Source organism: Bufo gargarizans, chromosome 3 (assembly GCF_014858855.1).
Source record: "Bufo gargarizans isolate SCDJY-AF-19 chromosome 3, ASM1485885v1, whole genome shotgun sequence".
Classification (NCBI taxonomy): Eukaryota; Metazoa; Chordata; class Amphibia; order Anura; family Bufonidae; genus Bufo; species Bufo gargarizans.
This window is the reverse complement of record NC_058082.1, coordinates 376,883,440-376,908,380: the sequence shown is the minus strand read 5'-3', so window position 1 is coordinate 376,908,380 and position 24,941 is coordinate 376,883,440. Positions and strand designations below refer to the sequence as shown.

Sequence of the window (24,941 nt, the reverse complement as noted above, 5' to 3'; positions counted from 1 at the left end):
GCAACTCCTGTAGCCGCCCAATCACAACGCCGTACATGTACGGCGCTGGTCCTCAAGTCACAGACATCTATGCCGTACATGTACAGCGTAGGTCCTCTACGGGTTAAACACACACACAAATGATGCCTGTTTATTCACACGTAAACGTCACAAGAAAAATTGGCTTGTTTGGCACAAGTGTCCAGAAATTGTACCTTAACAGGGGCAGAACGAGTGTTCATTGTCAAGGAAAAAGTGGCTTGTTTGGAGGGAGCCTGGAAAAATTCTCTATTTTAATTGGGTGCAGCAGTACAGAATGGATGTGGAAATGTAAGGTAAAAGTAGCATGTGCTATAGTGAGAAAGTAGTGTTATGACACAGGATAAAATACAGTGGCTGGAGTAGGGCTGCAGCAAACTATTATTTTAGTAATGGAGTATTCTACTGATCATTTTTTCATAAAAATAAATAAATAGACTATTTTCCTTTACAAAAATTCATTAGACCCAACATCCTTCGTTCCCCCCTGTGTGATCAGCCCAAGTGCATCAGTTCCCCTCAGTGTCATCAGCTCCGTTCCCCCCAGTGCCATCAGCTCCACTATCCACCGGTGCCATCAGCTAAGCCCCTGTGCCTTCAGCTCCGTTCCCCCAGTGCCTTCAGCTCTCCCCCACCCCAGTGCCTTCAGCTCAACTCCCCCCAGTGCCATCAGCCCCTCCATGCCATCCATTGCCATGTCCCCCACTCCCCCAGTGCCTCCATGCCATCCATTGCCATGTTATGTCCCCCACTGCCATCAGATCAGCCCCTCCATGCCATATCCCTCACTCCCCCAATGCCATCAGATCAGCCCCTCCATGCCATGTCCCCCACTCCCCCAGTGCCATCTGCCCCTCCATGCCATCCATTGCCATGTGAGTGAGTGGGCTTATGCCTTTTGATCAAAATGTACACTAATGCCTCTTATATAGCATGCAGTATAGCGGGCCGTACACTAACTATTGCGCTGAGAAGTGATGTTAATTTTGCTGAGAAGCAGTTATAGATCAAAGCAAAGATGTGTGATCTAATTCTCTTTTTTCTTTTTTTTTTATCATCCATTGCCATGTACTCCTCCCCCAGTGCCTCCATGCCATCCATTGCCATGTCCCCCTCCCCCAGTGCCTCCATGCCATACATTGCCATGTCCCCCTCCCCCAGTGCTCCTATGCCAGCCACCATGTCCCCCACTCCCCCAGTTCCATGAGATCAGCCCCTTCATGCCATGTCCTCCACTCCCCCAGTGCCATCTGCCCCTCCATGCCATCCATTGCCATGTCTTCCTCCCCAAGTGCCTCCATGCCATCTATTCCCATCTATCACTCTCCCCCAGTGCCTCCATGCCATCCACTATGTCCCCCACTCCCCCAGTGCCATGAGATCAGCCCCTTCATGCCATGTCCTCCACTCCCCCAGTGTCATCTGCCCCTCCATGCCATCCATTGCCATGTCTTCCTCCCCAAGTGCCTCCATGCCATCCATTCCCATCTATCCCTCTCCCCCAGTGCCTCCATGCCATCCACTATGTCCCCCACTCCCCAAGTGCCATCAGATCAGCCCCTCCATGCCATGTCCCCCAGCGCCATCAGCCTTCTATGCCATCCATGTCCCATCCCCCACTGCCCCAGCGCCATCAGCCTCTCCATGCCATTTTTCATCCATGTCCCTCAGCGCCATCAGCCCCTTCAAATTACAGGTGCCCCCCCCCCCCCCCCAGAAGATTCGGGCCCCTGCTAACTTATACTTACCTTTCCTGGCAGTGCGCTAACATGGAGTACGCAGGAGACGGGCCGCATCTTCTTACCAGGTCCCGGCCTGCACTAGGTGGGACCTGACATCACACACAGGGTCAGCCAGCACACTGATGATGTGTGCACGTAAGGCCCTGGCAGTGCGGTGTGGACAGGAGTGAGGGGCTTCTCTTTATTCATGCTCCGTGGTCACGTGATTTAAACGAATCCTCGAAGCAGGGAAACTCATCGATGAGTTGTTGCAGCCCTAGGCTGGAGTGCTCACTTGCTGGGGTTGTGCTGGGAGTAAAACACCCTGCTGTGCATGTAAAGATTATCCACTACGGGCTGCTGCTCTTTGGTTGGGGCATGGGTGGCCAGACAGAAGATCCAGGAGAAGAAGCAAAGAAGAAGCAGTGGTGTTCATATCGTGGAAGTTCTGTCAGGCACACAGGTAGCTTAAGATATTTATTGCCAGTAATAAAATTCATCTTAGGCTGCCTATGTACCTGATTGTACTTCCACGATACAAGCAGCATCACTTCTCTTTTTCTCTTCTCCTGAATAGTAGCATGTGGCCACAGTAGCAGACATCTACAGACAAGGAAGTAGATGTGTCTGACTGTTTAGAGTTAGTAGTAGTAGCGAATCTTAATAGTGCCCAGAAGTCCAAGGCATCATGGAACACAGTATGTGCCGGAGAAATGGCAGAGTCCTGGTAGGTGGTATGTCTCAGTTTGCTGATTTTTCTCAGCCTGTCATGGTACATTAAATAATTTCTCAGTCATGTTGATCAGGGCCGGCCTTAGGTGTTCAGGCGCCCTGTGCGAGCTAACCTTGTGGTGCCCGCCCCCCCCCAAAAAGAGAAAAAAAAAACATTGCTTGTTGCTGGCATCATGGCATAGGCTGGCTATCCAACCAAGTAGTTACCAGCCCGCACACCCCAAAGGCCGGTGTAACGTTATACCTACCTACTTCGTGAGATTTCTCTACCCTCGTCACTTCCGTTTGCACCGGACATGACGTAAGGAGGTGTGCAGCGCCGCACAGGCGCACAACGACAGGTTAGGGAAATTTTACAGCAGAGTGCGCATGCCCCAGGAGTTTTTCTGGCGGTTAGGGTAGGGAAAAATTATGGGCCAGTGCGCAGGCACAGAGATCGGATGGATGTTCTCCGCTGAACACCGGCCGACACTGCGCGTGCACCGGGAGCCTCACCAGCGGATAGGGAAGGAAAAAATTACGTACGGGCCATTGCTTTTTCCTTACCCTAACCGCTGGTGAGGCTCCCAGCGCATGCGCAGTGTCGGCTGGTGTCCAGCTGAGAACATCCATCCGATCACCGCGCCTGCGCACTGGCCCATAATTTTTCCCTACCCTAACCGCCGGCGAGGCTCCCAGCGCATGCACACTCTGCTGTGAAATTTCCCTAACCCATCGTTGTGCGCCTGCGCGGTGCTGATTACTTCCTCACGTCATGTCCGGTGCGACCGGAAGTGACGAGAGTAGGGAAATCTCACGAGGTGGGGAAGTATAATGTTACAACGGCCCTGGTGTGCCATCATTAATTTTCCCTCCATGGGCACAACAATGTTAGCACCTGTGCCTATAACATAGTTCAGAAGGTGCTAGAAAACACAATGGGAAGATTTATCATTCCCCCTGCACCAGAATTGTGGCACTAAGAAGCCACACATTTTTGCAAAAGCTTTGTTTTGCTAAAACAATTGTGACTTTTTGCTCAATTTTGCAGGGTAAATTGGGCAGGGTATGGATCAGATTTCTAGTGCATGCATGTAAATTACTATAAGGTAACTTACCTTATTGTCTGGTTCGACAGTCTCCAAGGCAGTCCTTCAGTCTCTCTGGGCTGGGGCGGGCTGTAGTCGGCAGACATTGACCCGGTGAGTGACACAGGAACAAGCGGGATGCGAGCGGAGCACCTGCTGCTCCAGTCCTACACACTGGCCAATCAGCAGCAGGATCTTTGCGCTGCGAAAAGCTGATTGGCCAGTGTGAACTGTCTGTGAAATGGTGCAGACGTGCCAGACGCATGGCACGGAGGATCATAAGGTGACAGGTCAGTCACAGGGGAGGAGGAGTCAGGTCAGACAGGGGAGGGGGCGGGGGCCCGCCATGAGGCAGAACACAAGTGCCTCCTCGCCTGCCGCATATTACACTGCAAGCTGTCGGACGCTCGGCGCCCCTGTTGCTATGGCGCCCTGTGCGGCCGCACAACCCACACACAATTTTTGGCTAAGTCACAGAACTGTTCCACTTTTACCACAACTATGTGGTGTGGCGGCAACTGCACTGCCAGAAACTTAGTTGGTTGGGAGCTCAGCTAATTGCTGTTGGCGGATATTTTTCTGAGGGCCAAATATTCTGTTATGGGTGTCTCAGGATGCAGCAGAAGTCAGGGAGGAGGAAAAGTCTTAGCAGGAAAAGAAGCAGCTGATGATGATGACAACAAGGACACTGTACTTCTTGGGGATGCAGGCTAGCTGCCACAAACCAGAAGAAGAAAGACAGACTTGTTCTGATTTTGAATGCTAAGCAGTTCTTATTTTCTCAAAGGATCCAGTGATGCTGCCTCATGTGTTGCAATAGAGCCTTTAATCCTGCAGATATTGCACATGGCTGTGCTTTTGTGTGTCTGCCTTTTGAAAAAAAAAAACTTTATAAAAGAGGTGCTTACACAGAGCCAGAGGCAGCTGAGCTTGGCCTAGGTCTTGGATGTTTTGAGCCTGTCTCTAGAGTATCGGCAGCATCACCAGTTCTCAAGCTGACCACAATAAAAACTGATTTGGCACTGACAGTTATTTGGGAAATTTTGGCCGTACGTTGCCTTAAAGAGGACCTTTGCGTACAGATATTATAAAATAAGTAGCTGGTTATGTAAGGCATAAAGAAGGGATCTAAAGGGGCTTACTATTTTTCCTGGGCGCCGCTCTGTTTGCTCACTGGGCCCCTGTTAAATTCTCCCGCCTGGTATGCTAATTAATAGTATCGGAACAGGGAGGAGGAGACGCCAGGGTTTCTAAATGGGCATCTCCTTCTCCCTGGCTGTAGCATGGTCCAATCACAACGGAGGGCGTCACAGCCAGGGAGAAGGTGATTTTGATTCTCCCTGGCTGTGACGCTCTCCTTTGTGATTGGACCACGCTACCTGTCACCTGAGGATAAAGGACTTGTGGGGAGGTTTTGGATGTACGCCCCTGACAAGGCAAAAGGAGCAAAACCCGGGTCAGGCTGTGAGAGGACGCGGGAGTTTTATACATTTTATGCCTGTTTTATAAGAAGTCTTGTGAGTATAATAAATCTATTTGCATCTGTTGTGACTTACGGTACTTCACGATGGGGAGGAATTTCTGCTATCTGTAGGCTCATGATAACAGCGAAGATAGAAAACAGAAAAAGGACAACAGATCATCATTTACCTGATGTGCTAACATCCCGCTTGTGTTTGTGAGTATTTTGGCAAAGATATAGCGGTGTTCGTCTAAAAGGTGCTTCACAATCAGTGCACCTTTTCTGATGTTTCACAGGATGTTTTAAGATAGAAGACGTCTGTGAGACTCGATTCCACTGTGAGGAAGTGAAAGTGTTATTGTGTGGAAGAAAAACGTGCAGTCTCATCCATATATTCTTATTAGGCTGCCCTTGCTCCTAATGTTTTAGAGGGTCAGCTCAGCAGCAGACTCTCACCTCTAATGTTTTAGATGGTCAGATCAGCAGCAGGCCCTTGCCGCCAATGTTTTTGGGGGTCACCAGCAGGCCATCAATCATAATCGTTCAAGGGTGTGTATGATGCCCTCATTTATGTGTAATAAAGGGTGCATTGGAGTGCTGGTTCCTTGTAATTTTTGGCAGCCCTTTCATGGCAGACTTTATGAGTGTAGGAGTCCCACTACCTGAACAACTGTACCACAATATGAATGAGACCCTCCTTTATCACATACTGGTTGTATCGGACTGCCTCTTCCTTGTAATTATTGGCAGCACTTGGACTTTATATACAAGTAAATATATAGGAAAGAATGTTTTTAATAAATTTTTCCTGTAAAATCTATTTTTATCTTCGGTTTGGTGCGTATTATTGTCAGTATGTGCCGTACTACTTGGATAACATTGTTCCCAGCAACGACCTGGGAGTCCAAGATGGATCCAGACTTCCTCCCCATGCTGTTTTTGAACCATTTCAGTGGTGTTTCCATCAATTTCTGACCTTTTGCTGTGAACAAGACACCCTCCCCTCTTCAAAGCAGGGGGTGCCTGGTTTAATGCTCTGGTTCTCCCATTGACTTCCATTGTGCTCTGGTGCACTGTAGAGCACGCAAGCATCCCAAAGTGTTCTACTCGAGCACCAGAGCACTTTGGTGCTCGATCAACACTAGTTATTATACACCTTTGAAAAAAAAAAATTATTGCATTGTACTTTTTTTGAGTTAAAAATAATTTTCTCAATAGGTCTTTATTAAAAATATGCAAAATCCTTTTTTGTGTGCATAGCTGAGATGCTCTACTAGCTACCTGGGAATTTCTGTCTTTTCCGTCATCTGGGGAGCAAACGCACTCCTTATCTCTGCTCTTTGACCTTATAAACACTAATAAGATCCGTACTCAACTCTGGAGCACTGCCGGGGTTGCATAGTATTATATTTAGAGAAGGGCGAATTGCTCAAAAATTCAATTCGGTCGGTTTGCCGAATTTTCAAAAAAGAATCTAGTTGATCCCAACGGAGTGGTGAGGTAGCAGTAGTATGTGGAGACCACAGAATGGCCCAGTGACAAAGTGGTGAGGTAGCAGCAGCATGAGGAGGCCACAGAGTGGTCAGGTGGCAGCAGCTTTAGGAGGTCACAGAGTAGCCCAGTGACATTGTGGTTTTCTCATGCTGTTGCCAACTAAACACTGAGTGGTGAGGTAGCAGCAGCATGAGTAGACCACAGTAGTCCTGGGGATCTTCGATGAGGGGTGTCAGGGTGCAGTCCAAGTATGCCACAACCTGCTGGTTCAGATTCAGTTTTATGACTTGCTGCTGCTGGTGAGTAGTTTCTTCAGTAGGCAGGTGAAGAAAACTTCTCATCAGCAACTTGCTGGTACTGCTCCTGACAACCTCCCCCCCAGCAGCCATAGCAGTGGAACGTGAGAGCAGAGGGCCCCCCTGGTTAGACCTGCATGAGGATAGGTAATGGCGGACATGTCTTTATAATAAATTGGTTTGTCTTCCCTCTCACTGGGTGGAAAAAAAGGCCCCCATTTTGGACCAGTAGTGAGTCTCTAACATGGTGGAGAGCCAGTATTTTTTATTTTTTTTATAATTTATTTCCTTCTCCCTATGTTTATATTTTATGCCACAAAAGAGAAATTTTTACAACCGTCAGCTACTAGTCATCTGGACAGATGTGGCTGATTAATGGCCAAGAAAATAGTTCATCTTGGCCCCAATTTATCTCAGACCAGTAGTCGGCTTTACAGGAGTGATATATATGGTAAAGTCCTGGAAGACGTGTATTTTCCACCAACTTCCTCAACTGGGTCAGGTAAATAAAATCCAGAAGGTTAAAATGGTCTCAGCAATGTGTAAGTTGCTGAGACAGTTTTGTTTATGGGCTGGATTTTATTGGACTGGGAGAAGGTAGGATTGGCAGAGGGACCTCCCCAGTCCACCCCATTCCGGGACAGGTTTTTGCCTAGCCTGAGGGATCCCCAGCTTCAGCAAGGATCGTCAAGGAGAAATAAAGCACAGTCCAGGCTGTCAGTCTAGGGAGAGTGATGCCTGGAGAAAGTCTGGGAAGCTGGCTGCCCTGCTGGCTAGAGAAGCCGAATTCTCTGTGTGAACTGTGTTCAATAGGTGAGTTAGGAACTTTACTTTATTAGCCAGAGCCCAGACGGGCAAGTGCTTATTTTGGTTTGGTTTATGTTTTGTGGTGCTGGACCTTCACCTTACCCAGTAAATTATAACTGGGGTTGCCTGTATTGCCGGAGTGTGATAAATAAAGCAACATTTGGACTTTAACCCTGTGGTCTGCAAGAGAATCTGTCATTGCCGCCTTACCTGAGAGTGTCACCCCTTACAATTGGTGTCAGATGCGGGCAAGCGTCCCTGCTGAAAAAAGGCAATAGCAGGTTGCTAAGGGCAACGGCGTGACAGTTGATGATTTAATGTCCTGAGTAAAAGCTGAAACTACAATGCAAAGTGCATCAAGTGCCATGGAGGACATTATGAAGCAGCTGGTGCAGGCTAACCTAAGGCAACAACAGGCCATGGAGCAACAGCAGAGGTTGCATGCAGAGGTTAAAAAGAGACACGAAGAAGCCTTGCGTGTCCAACAACAGGCCATGGCACAGCAGCAGGAAACTAATCGTTTGTTGATGGAGCATATTGCTGCAATAAGAGAGACTGCTATAACTCCAGCCCCACAAGCGTCGGTAAGCCCCCCAGGGACTTTGAATGTAAGGAGGGCTGTGCAGCGGGCCTTGCAAAACTGACACTTGATGATGATATCGAGGCCCACGTAACCGTATTTGAGAGGGTGGCGGAAAGAGAAAGGCAGAGTGGGCAAAGGTCCTTGCGCCCCTTTTTGTCCGGCGAACCACAAAAGGCCTACAATGACCTCAGGGAGAAGGATGTCCAGCACTATGTCAAATTAAAAATTAAGATCCTTGCTCGTTTGGGCGTTACATCTGCAGTTCGTGCCCGGAGGGTCCACATGTGGAGCTACACCATGGACAAGCCTGCCCGATCTCACTTGTTTGACCTACTCCATCTTGTACAGAAGTGGCTGGAACCTGAGTCTTCTACACCGGACCAGATTGTGGAGAAAGTAGTGGTGGATTACTACTTCAGAGCCCTCCCCACGGAGCTACAATGGTGGGTCGGACATGGAGACCCCAAAACTGCGGATCAGCTCGTGAACATGGTGGAAAGGTTCCTGGCGACTGAGGACTACCTCAGTTATGTCCCTACCGCACCAACACCTCCCCGAAGTGCCCGACCCGTGTCATCTGTGGGAAAGAGAGTTCCGGCTGTTGGGAATGTGGAAGGGTGCAAGAAGGAATAAGGCTCTAGAGGTTGGGCAGGGGCATAAGGCTGAGTCTCCCGGGCAATCCGGACCCGGAGAGGTCTTCTCACCTAGAGTTGGAGGTGCCATGAGTGGGGGCACATTGCTGCCTATTGACCTCTGACCTCAGAGCCAATGGAGTGTGCAGGGAGCCAGAGATAGTCACTGTATGCAGTGCCAATTTGTGCGGCCTCCCCAGGAATAGAGACTGAGCCACAGATGTGTACCCTGATGATAAATGACTGCTCTGTCAGGGCTCTGTTGGACTCCGGTAGTCTGGTCACCTTAGTGCATGCCAGCTTCGTGGCTGGGAATTATGTGCCGGACAAAAGAGTAAATGTGCTGTAGATCCATGGGGATGCAAAATCATACCCGGTGGCATGCCTTAAGCTGGAGACTCCGGCTGGGACTGTATCCTTTGAAGTCGCGGTCGTAAAAATACTTATGCATGATATGATATATGATATTGGGTCGGGACTTCCCCTTGTTTTGGAAGTTGTGGGAGAAGATAAACATTCATGCAGAATCTGTGCCTTCTCCTTTAAATAATCATTGCTATGAGGGGCCCATTGAATCCAATGGTTTAAAAGAAGAGACCATTGAAAACAATGGTGCTGATAAGGTGCAAAATGAAGATGTCATGGTAACTGAAATGTCTGATGAAAATGTGGGGTTATGTGACGTACCTGATAATGATACTTTTCCATTGCAGGTGTTAGCTGGTGAAGATGAAGCTTCCCCAACTGGGGAAAATGTTGGACTTAGGGGTGAGAGACCCCACTCTCATGAGTGCTCATGGAGATGTTACTGTGATAGATGGTGTACTACAGTACCAGAAGCAGACCAAAACTTTCCGCATTTTGCCATGAATGGAAACCTGCTGCATCGAGTTAATAAATGCAACAATGAGATTGTGGAGCATCTTCTAGTGCCAAAACCCTATAGACGTATGGTTCTAGATCTCGCACATAACCACGTACTTGGGGGTCATTTAGGTGTTAGAAAAAACACAGGAGAGGGTACTACAAAGATTTTTATAGCCTGGAATATACAAGGAAGTGGAAAAATACTGCGAGTCCTGTCCAACCTGCCAGATAAGTCCCCCGACCTCACATTTCCAGGGTCCCTTGGTGCCTCTTCCCATCATTGAGGTACCTTTTGAAAGAATTGCCATGGACTTGGTGGGTCCCATTATTAAGTCAGCTGTGGGGCACCAGTATATCTTGGTTGTGTTGGACTATGCCACGCAATACCCGGAAGCGGTACCCTTGCGAAACATGGCGTCCAAAAATATTGCCCGGGAATTATTTTTCATGTTCTCCTGCATTGGGATCCCTAAAGAGATTCTCATGGACCAGGGTACCCCCTTTATATCGAAGGACATGAAAGGGTTGTGCAAGTTGTTCAAAATCACCCAGATACGTACCTCGGTGTACCACCCACAGACAGATGGGTTGGTTGAGAGGTTTGATAAGATGCTGAAACAGATGCTAAAAAAAGTAGTAGAAAAGGATGGTCAGGACTGGGACTGCCTCCTACCATACCATGCTCTCTGTTAGGGAGGTGCCTCAGGCTTCAACAGGGTTCTCACCATTTGAGTTACTATATGGCCATCACCCAAGGGGTTTACTCAATATAGCTAAAGAAACCTGGGAGGCGGAGGCTGAGGCTACTCCCTAAAAGAGAGTAATTGAACATGTGGCTGATATGCAAGACAGGATAGCGACAGTGATGCCCATTGTTAAAGAACATCTGCAAAGAGCTCAGGAGGCTCAAAGCAGAATTTATAACGGGTCTGCCAAGGTGAGGGACTTTAATCCCAGGGACAGGGTCCTGATTCTAGTTCCCACCGTAGAAAGTAAGTTTCTGGCAAAGTGGCAGGGTCCCTACGAGGTTGTGGAAAAAGTGGGCGAGGTGAACTATAAGGTGCACCAACCAGGAAGGTGAAGACCCTACCAGATTTACCACGGAAATCTGATCAAGCCATGGAAAGATCGGGAGTCATTGGTTGCCGCACAGACCAGGAGTGAGGAGGTGTCACCACCAATTCTTCCTGTATAAATTAGTGAGGCATTGTCAGTACCACAGAAACAAGAAGTAAAGGAGTTTCTACAGATAAATAGAGTAAGGTTTTCTGACCTACCAGGCCGTACCCACATGATAAAACATTCTGTGAGAACTGAGCCCCATTGTAAGGTGAATCTAAAGCCCTACAGGATACCAGAAGCACACAGAAAAGCAATATGCTCTGAGGTCAGGTGCTGATTTGATGTAGTTGTTGTTTTGTTTCGCCGATATACAGTTCTGAACATTCCTCATTGCACTGGACTGTGTACACAATGTTGTCCATCTTGTGTTTAGGCGTTAGGTCTTTTGGGTGAACCAGTTGTTGCCTCAGTGTGTTGCTGGGTTTAAAGCAGACAGGGATGTGATGTTTATAAAAAATCCTTTTGAGTTTCTCAGACACCCAGCTACATATGGGATAACCATATTCTTGCGTCTGTCATGCTTCTCGCCCTCACTGGTAGTCTTGGTTCTCATTCTTCTCCTTCCTTCTGTTTTGACAAAGGCCTAATCTGGACACCCACAAGTTTTAAGTGCCTCTCTGAGGTGTTTGAATTCCTTCGCCTTGGCCTCTGTGCTGGTGGGAATTTTCTCTGCCCAGTGGTGTAGAGTCTGGATGACTCCCAGTTTGTGGTCTAGAGGATGGTGGGAATCAAATAGCAGGTACTAGTCTGTGTGTGTTGGTTTTCGATAGACCTCTGTTCCCAGCTTCCTTCCCTCTTCCACTGTTATAAGACAGTCCAGAAATGCCAGTTTATTTTAATGCGGGAAGATATGCAGAACAACAATGTTCCTGTACAGTCACTTTTAGAATTGAGAAAGCTTGTTGGAAGAACGAGTGAAACATTTTCAAGAAATCTACAGTATGTCCCATAGCCTTGATTTATTCTTTACAGATATACTATGACCTGGATAAATGAGAACCTTCACAGACAGAGGCAGAAAAGGCCTTTCAAAGCCTAAAGTCCGCTCTCTGTCAACAGCTGGTGCTCATTTCCCCGGATTTCAGAAAAGAGTTTCCGGTCCAGACTGATGCATCTGAGACAGGCTTGGGAGCGGTCTTGTCACAGGCGATAAATGGGGAGGAGCACCCAGTGATTTGCCTAAGTAGGAAGTTGACCCCGGCAGAAAAAAATTATGCTATAGTGGAACGAGAGTGTCTAGCCATTAAATGGGCTCTGGAGTCACTTAAATATTACCTGCTGGGTAGGAAATTTCTGTTGGTAACAGACCACGTTCCTTTAACTTGGATGAAACAAAACAGGGAGAAAAACGCAAGAGTGACCAGGTGGTTTCTCTCCCTGCAAAATTTTAATTTCAAAGTTGAACACAGGCCGGGAAAATTAAAGATGCAGATGCTTTGTCCAGGATACACTGCTTGTTGGCTAAAAATATCCAGACCTCCGGACTGGAGAAGGGAGTGGGTGAAATCTGGTAAGGTGAACAGAAAAGTGTATGGTAAAGTCCTGGAAGGGGTGTATATCCCACCCAGCTTCCTCAACTGGGTCAGGTAAATAAAATCCAGAAGGTTAAAACGGATCTCAGCAATGTGTAGGTTGCTGAGACAGTTTTGTTAAGTTTATGGGCTGGATTTTATTGGACTGGGAGAAGGTAGGATTGGCAGAGGACCCTCCCCAGTCCACCCCATTCTGGGACAGGTTTTCCCCTAGCCTGAGGGATCCCCAGCTGAAGCCAGCTGGGATCGTCAAGGAGAAATAAAGCACAGTCCAGGCTGTCAGTCTAGGGAGAGTGATGCCTGGAGAAAGTCTGGGAAGCTTGCTGCCCTGCTGGCTAGAGAAGCCAAATTCTCTGTGTGAACTGTGTTCAATAGGTAAGTTAGGAACTTTACTGTATTAGCCAGAGCCCAGACAGGCAAGTGTTTATTTTGGTTTGGTTTAGGTTTTGTGGTGCTGGACCTTCACCCTACCCAGCTTATTATAACTGGGGTTGCCTGTATTGCCGGAGTGTGATAAATAAAGCAACATTTGGACTTTAACCCTGTGGTCTGCAAGAGAATCTGTCATTGCTGCCCTACCTGAGAGTATAACCCCTTACAAAAGTAACAGACTGAAAAAAGACAAACATCCAGGTGGCACTACTGATGCGTGTTCACACTGGTGCGTGCCTGCACAAGCCTCTCGATACCTCCAAACAAAAACTAGCGAGGTGGTGCACAATCCAAAAGATAAAGTCATTAAATCTTGCAAACTGAGATGAAGAAAAAATAGGCTGCACTCACCAATGGTTCATTTGCTTCTTTATTTCAATCACACAAGTGCTTCATGCGGCAAGGTAGCAGTTAGCCAGATTCACATACCAGTGGCGACGGCCGTTTCGCACACGAGTGATCGCGCTTCCTCAGGCCACTACAGGTGCACGCCCATACGTGCTGACCTCTTATACCCCGGCGTCAGGTTGCCATGGAAACCCACACCAGGCGCTCTGCACACAAGAGATCATTAATAAACATGTAACAACAAAGAGATACAATATTACAAAAATGCATTTAAATCATTGCGGTCATTCAGACCAAGCTGACCTGTTGCTCCTGTACAAATGATCCACTTTGCTTCTTTTTGCAAAAGGGTGCGGTGTCCGGCTCCTCCCTGAACTGGGTATGGGACAGTCTCTATCCCAGCAAACTGCAGTGCTTTCACATTACCCCCATGTACCTTTCTCACATGGTCAATTAGTCCGGTGCAACCTTTTCCCGTCTTTATAGAGTTAAGGTGTTCCCTGATCCTCTCTTTCCCACATAGAAGTGGCCACAATCACACATCTAAACATTTACTACATAAGTACTTCTACAGTTTATGAAACTAGTGCTCCTTTTTGTGATGGGACCTATTTTGACTATCTCTTTTTGGCAATTATGTTTACATAGCGAACAACTGCCACATTTATAGTTACCAGCCGGCAACCTCTCCTGTAACCAATTAGTATTTTTTTTCTCCTCAAAATCTGCTTCTCATAATCCTATCTTTTATTGTGTGACTACATCGATACGTGACGGTTTATCATCCACCATGCCTCTCAGACTCCCATCTTTTTTCAGGATATTCCAGTGCTTAAATATTGCTGTGCGTATAGAATTGGGCTAAATTTAAATGAAAGTACACATCTCTTTTTGTTGTTGTTTTTATTTTCTTGTTGCCCATTCCTACCAATCCCTCTTTTTCCTCCTAATAACTCATCTTGGGACAATTTCTCAACCTCTTTTATGTTCTCATCCAATAAATGTTCAGTATAGCCTCTCTGCAATAACCGTTTTTTCAAATGCAGTGCTTGTTTTATATATCCTTTATCTTTGCTATTTATGCGCCTCAACCTGACAGATTGCCCATAAGGCACCGATTTTTGACAGGATATGTATGGAAACTGTCGTGGTGTAGCAGAGAGTTGGTCGCCGTGGGCTTGCGATAGCCCTCCGTGACCAACTCTCCACCACAAACTGCGACAGACACATCCAAAAATTCCAAACGTGGACCCCCCGAAATTTATCGCCATGCAATTCTCTTCATTGAGGTGCTGTACAAATTTCCTACACATGTTCTCTGTCTCGGACAAAACTATAAAATAGTAGGAACAATTTAATGTACTGTAGGTAAGGATTACTGGTATTGAAAATACACTTATCTTCCAATCTAGCGAGGTACATATTTGCAAAAGTACAGGAGACAGGAGTCTCCATTGCAGTACCGATTATTATTTTTATGATTTTTTTGGTCTATGCCAGTCCATTCCAAAAAGACATTGTTTTCTAGAATAAACAACAAGGCTTCCTGCACAAAGTCACAGTAAAAAAGGGCCCTTTCCTGCTCGTCGTAAAACCTAAATCACTGCTGTAACCCCTTCAGTGTGTGGTATGCGTGTGTATAAATTCTCCAGATCCAGGGACACTAGTTGATAACCCTCCTGCCAATGAAATTGCTTCAAAGAGAGGAGGAAATCATTAGTGTCCCTGATGTAGGCTGGGGCACTACTTAATATTGGTCTTAATAACCAGTCAACATACTGGGACAATGGTTCTGTCACGGTCACTGAGCCAATCCCGGCCACAATAGGGCAACCCGGGGGATGGCTCAGTGACTTATGCACCTTGGGTATGAAATGCCATTAGGGTTTCATAGGATGAGGAGGTATTTCATTTCTCCAAGAACTTACTTGGGAGAAAACCCATGGCAACGTACTTGGATACCAACTGTTTTAACGCACTCTGAATGCATGCAACTGGATCCTGTTTTAATATTTCATAGGTAAGCTGATCACTTAGCTGTCTGATGTTTTTGCAAAACATGCTGGTGAAAATTGTCAATAACACTGCCTAGGGGAACAAAATGTGGATCCAACACCTCCTTTAAAATGCCCTGGATCCGTCTCGACCGGGTTATCAAAATCAGTCCAAGTCAGAAACTCCAGGCATGATAGTTCATTCTCATCAGGCTGTGTGTTAATGCTAAAGGCTAGTGGATCAGATTGCAATGGTATTTCATCTTCTTTTTTCGGAAAGACCATCAGATGCTTATTTGAGAGGATCAGGGAACACTTTAACTCTATAAAGACGGGAAAAGGTTGCACCGGACTAATTGACCATGTAAGAAAGGTACATGGAGGTAATGTGAAAGCACTGCCGTTTGCTGGGATAGAGACTGTCCCATACCCAGTTCAGGGAGGAGCCGGACACCGCACCCTTTTGCAAAAAGAAGCAAAGTGGATCATTTGTACAGGAGCAACAGGTCAGCTTGGTCTGAATGACCGCAATGATTTAAATGCATTTTTGTAATATTGTATCTCTTTGTTACATGTTTATTAATGATCTCTTGTGTGCACAGCGCCTGGTGTGGGTTTCCATGGCAACCTGACGCCGGGGTATAAGAGGTCAGCACGTATGGGCGTGCACCTGTAGTGGCCTGAGGAAGCGCGATCACTCATGTGTGAAACGGCCGTCGCCACTGGTATGTGAATCTGGCTAACTGCTACCTTGCCGCATGAAGCACTTGTGTGCTTGAAATAAAGAAGCAAATGAACAATTGGTGAGTACAGCCTATTTTTTGTTCATCTCAATTTGCAAGACAAAAAGCAATAGATATACAGACGTGGACAAAATTGTTGGTACCCTTTGGTCAATGAAAGAAAAAGTCACAATGGTCACAGAAATAACTTTAATCTGACAAAAGTAATAATAAATTAAAATTCTATAAATGTTAACCAATGAAAGTCAGACATTGTTTTTCAACCATGCTTCAACAGAATTATGTAAAAAAATAAACTCATGAAACAGGCATGGACAAAAATGATGGTACCCCTAGAAAACACAGAACATAATGTGACCAAAGGGACATGTTAATTCAAGGTGTGTCCACTAATTAGCATCACAGGTGTCTACAACCTTGTAATCAGCCATTGGGCCTATATATATGGCTCCAGGTAATCACTGTGTTGTTTGGTGATATGGTGTGTACCACACTCGACATGGACCAGAGGAAGCAAAGGAAAGAGCTGTCTCAAGAGATCAGAAAGAAAATTATAGACAAGCATGTTAAAGGTAAAGGCTATAAGACCATCTCCAAGCAACTAGATGTTCCTGTGAGTACAGTTGCACATATTATTCATAAGTTTAAGATCCATGGGACTGTAGCCAACCTCCCTGGACGTGGCCGCAGGAGGAAAATTGATGACAAATCTAAGAGACGGATAATCCGAATGGTAACAAAAGAGCCTAGAAAGACTTCTAAAGAGATTCAAGGTGAACTTCATGCTCAAGGAACATCAGTGTCAGATCGCACCATCCGTCGTTGTTTGAGCCAAAGTGGACTACATGGGAGACGACCAAGGAGGACACCATTGTTGAAAACGAATCATAAAAAAGCAAGACTGGAATATGCCAAACTACATGTTGACAAGCCACAAAGCTTCTGGGAGAATGTCCTGTGGACAGATGAGACAAAAATCGAAGTTTTTGCCAAGGCACATCAGCTGTATGTTCACAGACGAAAAAATGAAGCATATCAAGAAAAGAACACTGTCCCTACTGTGAAACATGGAGGAGGCTCTGTTATGTTCTGGGGCTGCTTTGCTGCGTCTGGCACAGGGTGTCTTGAATCTGTGCAGGGTACAATGAAATCTCAAGACTATCAAGGAATTCTAGAGAGAAATGTACTAGCCAGTGTCAGAAAGCTTGGTCTCAGTCGCAGGTCATGGGTCTTGCAACAGGACAATGACCCAAAACACACCGCTAAAAACACCCAAGAATGGCTAAGAGGAAAAAATTGGACTATTCTAAAGTGGCCTTCTATGAGCCCTGACCTCAATCCTATTGAGCATCTTTGGAAGGAGCTGAAACATGCAGTCTGGAAAAGGCACCCTTCAAACCGGACACAACTGGAGCAGTTTGCTCATGAGGAGTGGGCCAAAATACCTGCTGAGAGGTGCAGATGTCTCATTGACAGTTACAGGAAGCGTTTGATTGCAGTGATTGCCTCAAAAGGTTGCGCAACAAAATATTAAGTTAGGGGTACCATCATTTTTGTCCATGCCTGTTTCATGAGTTTATTTTTTTACATAATTCTGTTGAAGCATGGTTGAAAAACAATGTCTGACTTTCATTGGTTAACATTTATAGAATTTTAATTTATTATTACTTTTGTCAGATTAAAGTTATTTCTGTGACCATTGTGACTTTTTCTTTCATTGACCAAAGGGTACCAACAATTTTGTCCACGTCTGTATTTTCAATGCAAGATGGTGTCTCTAGGAATAATGGTCCTGTTTAATTTATCATCTGTGTGGCTATCAATTATAAATAATAATAATGTGCTGGTTACTATCAAGTAATTATCAAGTGATAATTACTGATGAGAGGCAGGGGCAATATTTTGCAAATATTTTGTAGAATATTCGTCATATATTCGCAAATTCACGATTATTTTCTTGATCGCAAAAAAAAACAGCAACGTAATATTCGCGTACTGCGCGCAAAATACAGGCGTGGGTCAGTATAGCTACATTTTTCAAGCTGATAGAAGTTTCCTGAGACTGGAGAAAATGGTTGGCACAGCAGAACATTACAATAGCTTTATATGCATATAGAGTGCTCCAATATATTCACGATTTCAAAATCTGCACTAATGATGCAAATATTTTGGTGCAATACGTGAAACGTTTAAAAGGTCTGACTACTTATTAGTGATTGGTGCACTAAGTATTGTTGTGAACTTGTGACATCACAGCACTATGTACAGTACAGACCAAAAGTTTGGACACACCTTCTCATTCAAAGAGTTTTCTTTATTTTCATGACTATGAGTCACACTGAAGGCATCAAAACTATGAATTATATACAGACGTGGACAAAATTGTTGGTACCCTTTGGTCAATGAAAGAAAAAGTCACAATGGTCACAGAAATAACTTTAATCTGACAAAAGTAATAATAAATTAAAATTCTATAAATGTTAACCAATGAAAGTCAGACATTGTTTTTCAACCATGCTTCAACAGAATTATGTAAAAAAATAAACTCATGAAACAGGCATGGACAAAAATGATGGTACCCCTAACTTAATATTTTGTTGCGCAACCTTTTGAGGCAATCACTGCAATCAAACGCTTCCTGTAACTGTCAATGAGACATCTGCACCTCTCAGCAGGTATTTTGGCCCACTCCTCATGAGCAAACTGCTCCAGTTGTGTCCGGTTTGAAGGGTGCCTTTTCCAGACTGCATGTTTCAGCTCCTTCCAAAGATGCTCAATAGGATTGAGGTCAGGGCTCATAGAAGGCCACTTTAGAATAGTCCAATTTTTTCCTCTTAGCCATTCTTGGGTGTTTTTAGCGGTGTGTTTTGGGTCATTGTCCTGTTGCAAGACCCATGACCTGCGACTGAGACCAAGCTTTCTGACACTGGCTAGTACATTTCTCTCTAGAATTCCTTGATAGTCTTGAGATTTCATTGTACCCTGCACAGATTCAAGACACCCTGTGCCAGACGCAGCAAAGCAGCCCCAGAACATAACAGAGCCTCCTCCATGTTTCACAGTAGGGACAGTGTTCTTTTCTTGATATGCTTCATTTTTTCGTCTGTGAACATACAGCTGATGTGCCTTGGCAAAAACTTCGATTTTTGTCTCATCTGTCCACAGGACATTCTCCCAGAAGCTTTGTGGCTTGTCAACATGTAGTTTGGCATATTCCAGTCTTGCTTTTTTATGATTCGTTTTCAACAATGGTGTCCTCCTTGGTCGTCTCCCATGTAGTCCACTTTGGCTCAAACAACGACGGATGGTGCGATCTGACACTGATGTTCCTTGAGCATGAAGTTCACCTTGAATCTCTTTAGAAGTCTTTCTAGGCTCTTTTGTTACCATTCGGATTATCCGTCTCTTAGATTTGTCATCAATTTTCCTCCTGCGGCCACGTCCAGGGAGGTTGGCTACAGTCCCATGGATCTTAAACTTATGAATAATATGTGCAACTGTACTCACAGGAACATCTAGTTGCTTGGAGATGGTCTTATAGCCTTTACCTTTAACATGCTTGTCTATAATTTTCTTTCTGATCTCTTGAGACAGCTCTTTCCTTTGCTTCCTCTGGTCCATGTCGAGTGTGGTACACACCATATCACCAAACAACACAGTGATTACCTGGAGCCATATATATAGGCCCAATGGCTGATTACAAGGTTGTAGACACCTGTGATGCTAATTAGTGGACACACCTTGAATTAACATGTCCCTTTGGTCACATTATGTTCTGTGTTTTCTAGGGGTACCATCATTTTTGTCCATGCCTGTTTCATGAGTTTATTTTTTTACATAATTCTGTTGAAGCATGGTTGAAAAACAATGTCTGACTTTCATTGGTTAACATTTATAGAATTTTAATTTATTATTACTTTTGTCAGATTAAAGTTATTTCTGTGACCATTGTGACTTTTTCTTTCATTGACCAAAGGGTACCAACAATTTTGTCCACGTCTGTACATAACAAAAAAGTGTGAAACAACTGAAAATATGTCATATTCTAGGTGCTTCAAAGTAGCCACCTTTTGCTTTGATTACTGCTTTGCACACTCTTGGCATTCTCTTAATGAGCTTCAAGAGGTAGTCACCTGAAATGGTTTTCACTTCACAGGTGTGTCCTGTCAGGTTTAATAAGTGGGATTTCTTGCCTTATAAATGGGGTTGGGACCATCAATTGCATTGTGGAGAAGTCAGGTGGATATACAGCTGATAGTCCTACTGAATAGACTGTTAGAATTTGTATTATGGCAAGAAAAAAGCAGCTAAGTAAAGAAAAACGAGTGGCGATCATTACTTTAAGAAATGAAGGTCAGTCAGTCCGAAAAATTGGGAAAACTTTGAAAGTGTCCCCAAGTGCAGTCACAAAAACCATCAAGCGCTACAAAGAAACTGGCTCACATGCGGACCGCCCCAGGAAAGGAAGACCAAGAGTCACCTCTGCTGCGGAGGATAAGTTCATCCGAGTCACCAGCCTCAGAAATCGCAGGTTAACAGCAGCTCAGATTAGAGACCAGGTCAATGCCACACAGAGTTCTAGCAGCAGACACATCTCTAGAACAACTGTTAAGAGGAGGCTGTGTGAATCAGGCCTTCATGGTAGAATATCTGCTAGGAAACAAGAAAGCAAAAAAGAGGGTTGCATTGACAATCCAACACAATGGGCAGCACATTGAACACATTTTATAAGTGGTCAGAAACTTGTAAATAACTCATGCAAGAATAAAGTTACGTTAAAACCAAGCACACCATTGTTTTTTTTGTGAAATTCCTTATAAGTTTGATGTGTCACATGACCCTCTTCCTATTGAAAGACAAAAGTTGGAAGAGGGTCATGTGACAAACTTATAAGGAATTTCACAAGAAAAACAATGGTGTGCTTGGTTTTAACGTAACTTTATTCTTGCATGAGTTATTTACAAGTTTCTGACCACTTATAAAATGTGTTCAATGTGCTGCCCATTGTGTTGGATTGTCAATGCAACCCTCTTCTCCCACTCTTCACACACTGATAGCAACACCGCAGGAGAAATGCTAGCACAGGCTTCTAGTATCCGTAGTTTCAGGTGCTGCACATGTCGTATCTTCACAGCATATGCTGACTTCAAAATGGCCGCCATGGTCACCACCCATCTTGAAAAGTTTCCCCCCTCACATATACTAATGTGCCACAAACAGGAAGTTAATATCACCAACCATTCCCATTTTATTAAGGTGTATCCATATAAATGGCCCACCCTGTAGTAAGGGGTAGGCATCTTTCCTATTGGTTGCTAGGGATGTTGCTAAGCTCAGACAAATTACAAATATATATCACTATATTCTAAATATTTGCGAATTCTCGAAGTGCCGATATTTACGATTAAAATTCGCTATTCAAATATTCATGCCCAACACTAGTGATAATATAATATGAACCCGTTTTCACTCTATACACTAAGTGGGTAACATGTTATAATCAGTATAGATATATTCAACGTTGTAATCATATGTATTTATAATCCTTCATATAGCAGACTTTTTCCTATAAAAAATTAACAAAAAATGAATAGATATATATTTTTCCAATCTAGAAATGTCCTCTTTAATCCATGGACGAAGCGATAATAAGTAATATTCACAGACTATTGGAATATGTCCATTCATACATCCACATTATATTGCTCCTTGGTCATATACTAACATTTTGCGAATAAGATACTGTATATCGCAACTGACGCAGCAAATATTATTTGCTGTTACAAATGTCTTGCAGATGATTGTTATTCGTTGTTCCAACTCAGTTACAGTCCAACATAACCTGATTATTAGTGTTGAGCAAGCATGCTGGGCCGAATACCAGTTTGGCTCAAGCTTCGCTATGCTCGGCACACAACGGTACTCGGCATAGTACCACACGTTTCGCGGCTGCTAAGCAGCCAATAAAGGTGCAGGTAAGTACTGCCCTCACTGTAATGCTAGTAGCCATGTTGGCTACTGGCATTACAGTGATTGGCTGGCCGTAACGCGTCATCGGGTGCTATATAGCACCCCGATGACGCGTGTTCGGATGATTCTAAGTCAGGGAGAGCTGAGGATAGGAAGGGACCGAGAGTGTAGGGAGTGTAATCGAATATTTTAAGTGTACAAAAACGTTTCAGAGACCCAAAAGTCATTGTGTGTGACAGCTGCAATATATATTTTTAGCGCATCCTGCGCTAGAAACTGTGTAATAGGCTGCTGTGGACTGTTAAATTATCCATGCCACATCTCCTGTTTAAAGTGTGTGCATCGCTACAATATCAGTAAAATCCAGTGCAGTTTTTCTGTAGACACTGCGAACTGGGACATTACCTGTGGTACCTGTCCTGTATAACATTTCCTCATCACAAATACTGTTGTAATTTGCACATACACTTCCAAATACTACGCTACTGTATGTATGACATAATTTCAAGAATATATCACATTTAAAATGAACAAGGCGGGGACGGGGAAGTGGCCGTGGTGCTGATGGTGCACGCAGAGGCCGTGGCCCTGAGCGCGTAGTAACTGTGCCAGCTGTCAGAGCACAAGAAAAACATCCAAGATACCTAGCTTCATGTCCCAGTTTGCAGGGCAGCGCAGTACATATTTTCAGATGACCCACTAACCCAGGAAGTTAATTCAATTATTCCAATAGTCTACTGACTATAATTTCCCGTTTCTGGTCCTATAATTAAAATATAACCTTTATTTCCTTTTATTAAACTATATTCCACACAGAAAAAACACACTTTTTAAAAAAAAAGTATATGGAGGGCTTGAACCCGTAGGCTCAGTATACCTATTATTCAGGAGTAGGGATGAGCGAACTCGAACTGTATAGTTCGGGTTCGTACCGAATTTTGGGGTGTCCGTGACACGGACCCGAACCCGGACATTTTCGTAAAAGTCCGGGTTCGGGTTCGGTGTTCGTCGCTTTCTTCGCGCTTTTGTGACGCTTTCTTGGCGCTTTTTGAAAGGCTGCAAAGCAGCCAATCAACAAGCGTCATACTACTTGCCCCAAGAGGCCATCACAGCCATGCCTACTATTGGCATGGCTGTGATTGGCCAGAGCACCATGTGACCCAGCCTCTATTTAAGCTGGAGTCACATAGCGCCGCCCGTCACTCTGCTCTGATTAGCGTAGGGAGAGGTTGCGGCTGCGACAGTAGGGCGAGATTAGGCAGATTAACTCCTCCAAAGGACTTGATTAACTGATCGATCTGCAGCTGTGGATCATTGAGCTGCTGATCCTCAATTGCTCACTGTTTTTAGGCTGCCCAGACCGTTTGTCAGTCACATTTTTCTGGGGTGATCGGCGGCCATTTTGTGTCTTGTGGTGCGCCAGCACAAGCTGCGACCAAGTGCATTTAACCCTCAATGGTGTGGTTGTTTTTTGGCTAAAGCCTACATCAGGGTGAAGCTGTCACACCAAGTGCATTTAACCAGCAATAGTCTGTTTATTTTTTGGCCATATACTACATCAGGGGCAAGCTGCGCCTGTCACCAAGTGCATTTAACCCTCAATGGTGCGTTTGTTTTTTGGCTAAAGCCTACATCAGGGTGAAGCTGTCACACCAAGTGCATTTAACCAGCAATAGTCTGTTTATTTTTTGGCCATATACTACATCAGGGGCAAGCTGCGCCCGTCACCAAGTGCATTTAACCCTCAGTAGTGTGGTTGGTCAAGCTATCACACCAAGTGCATTTAACCAGCAATAGTCTGTTCATTTTTTGGCCATATACTAAATCAGGGGCAAGCTGCGCCCGTCACCAAGTGCATTTAACCAGCAATAGTCTGTTCATTTTTTGGCCATATACTACATCAGGGGCAAGCTGCGCCCGTCACCAAGTGCATTTAACCCTCAGTAGTGTGGTTGGTCAAGCTATCACACCAAGTGCATTTAACCAGCAATAGTCTGTTAATTTTTTGGCCATATACTAAATCAGGGGCAAGCTGCGCCCGTCACCAAGTGCATTTAACCAGCAATAGTCTGTTCATTTTTTGGCCATATACTACATCAGGGGCAAGCTGCGCCCGTCACCAAGTGCATTTAACCCTCAGTAGTGTGGTTGGTCAAGCTATCACACCAAGTGCATTTAACCAGCAATAGTCTGTTCATTTTTTGGCCATATACTAAATCAGGGGCAAGCTGCGCCCGTCACCAAGTGCATTTAACCAGCAATAGTCTGTTCATTTTTTGGCCATATACTACATCAGGGGCAAGCTGCGCCCGTCACCAAGTGCATTTAACCCTCAGTAGTGTGGTTGGTCAAGCTGTGACACCAAGTGCATTTAACCAGCAATAGTCTGTTCATTTTTTGGCCATATACTACATCAGGGGCAAGCTGCGCCCGTCACCAAGTGCATTTAACCAGCAATAGTGTGGTTATTTTTTGGCCATATCCCAGTCTAATTCTGTCACTAAATCCATACCGGTCACCCAGCGCCTAAATACTAGGCCTCAAATTTATATCCCGCTAAATCTCTCGTTACCGCTGTCCTGTTGTAGCTGGGAAAGTTATTTAGTGTCCGTCAAAGCACATTTTTTGTTCTGGGTTGAAGTACAATTCCCAATTTAGCAATTTCATAATTTAGTGGTTTCTGCTATATCAGAGCTATTTGAAATCTATCCCTAAAAGGGTATATAATATTCAAGGTGCACATTGGGTCATTCAGAATAACTTCACACACACCCGCTACTGTGTATTTTCAAGTCTAATTCTGTCACTAAACCCATACCTGTCACCCAGCGCCTAAATACTAGGCCTCAAATTTATATCCTGCTAAATCTCTCGTTACCGCTGTCCTGTTGTAGCTGGGAAAGTTATTTAGTGTCCGTCAAAGCACATTTTTTGTTCTGGGTTGAAGTACAATTCCCAATTTAGCAATTTCATAATTTAGTGGTTTCTGCTATATCAGAGCTATTTGAAATCTATCCCTAAAAGGGTATATAATATTCAAGGTGCACATTGGGTCATTCAGAATAACTTCACACACACCCGCTACTGTGTATTTTCAAGTCTAATTCTGTCACTAAACCCA

General features: G+C 44.8%; 1 protein-coding gene across 1 annotated transcript in view; it reads left to right on the top strand.

Annotated features, from left to right (window-relative positions):
- GRM4 (glutamate metabotropic receptor 4) overlaps window positions 1-24,941 on the top strand; it is a 351,034-nt gene that overhangs the window by 293,459 nt on the left and 32,634 nt on the right. The window lies entirely within an intron of this gene.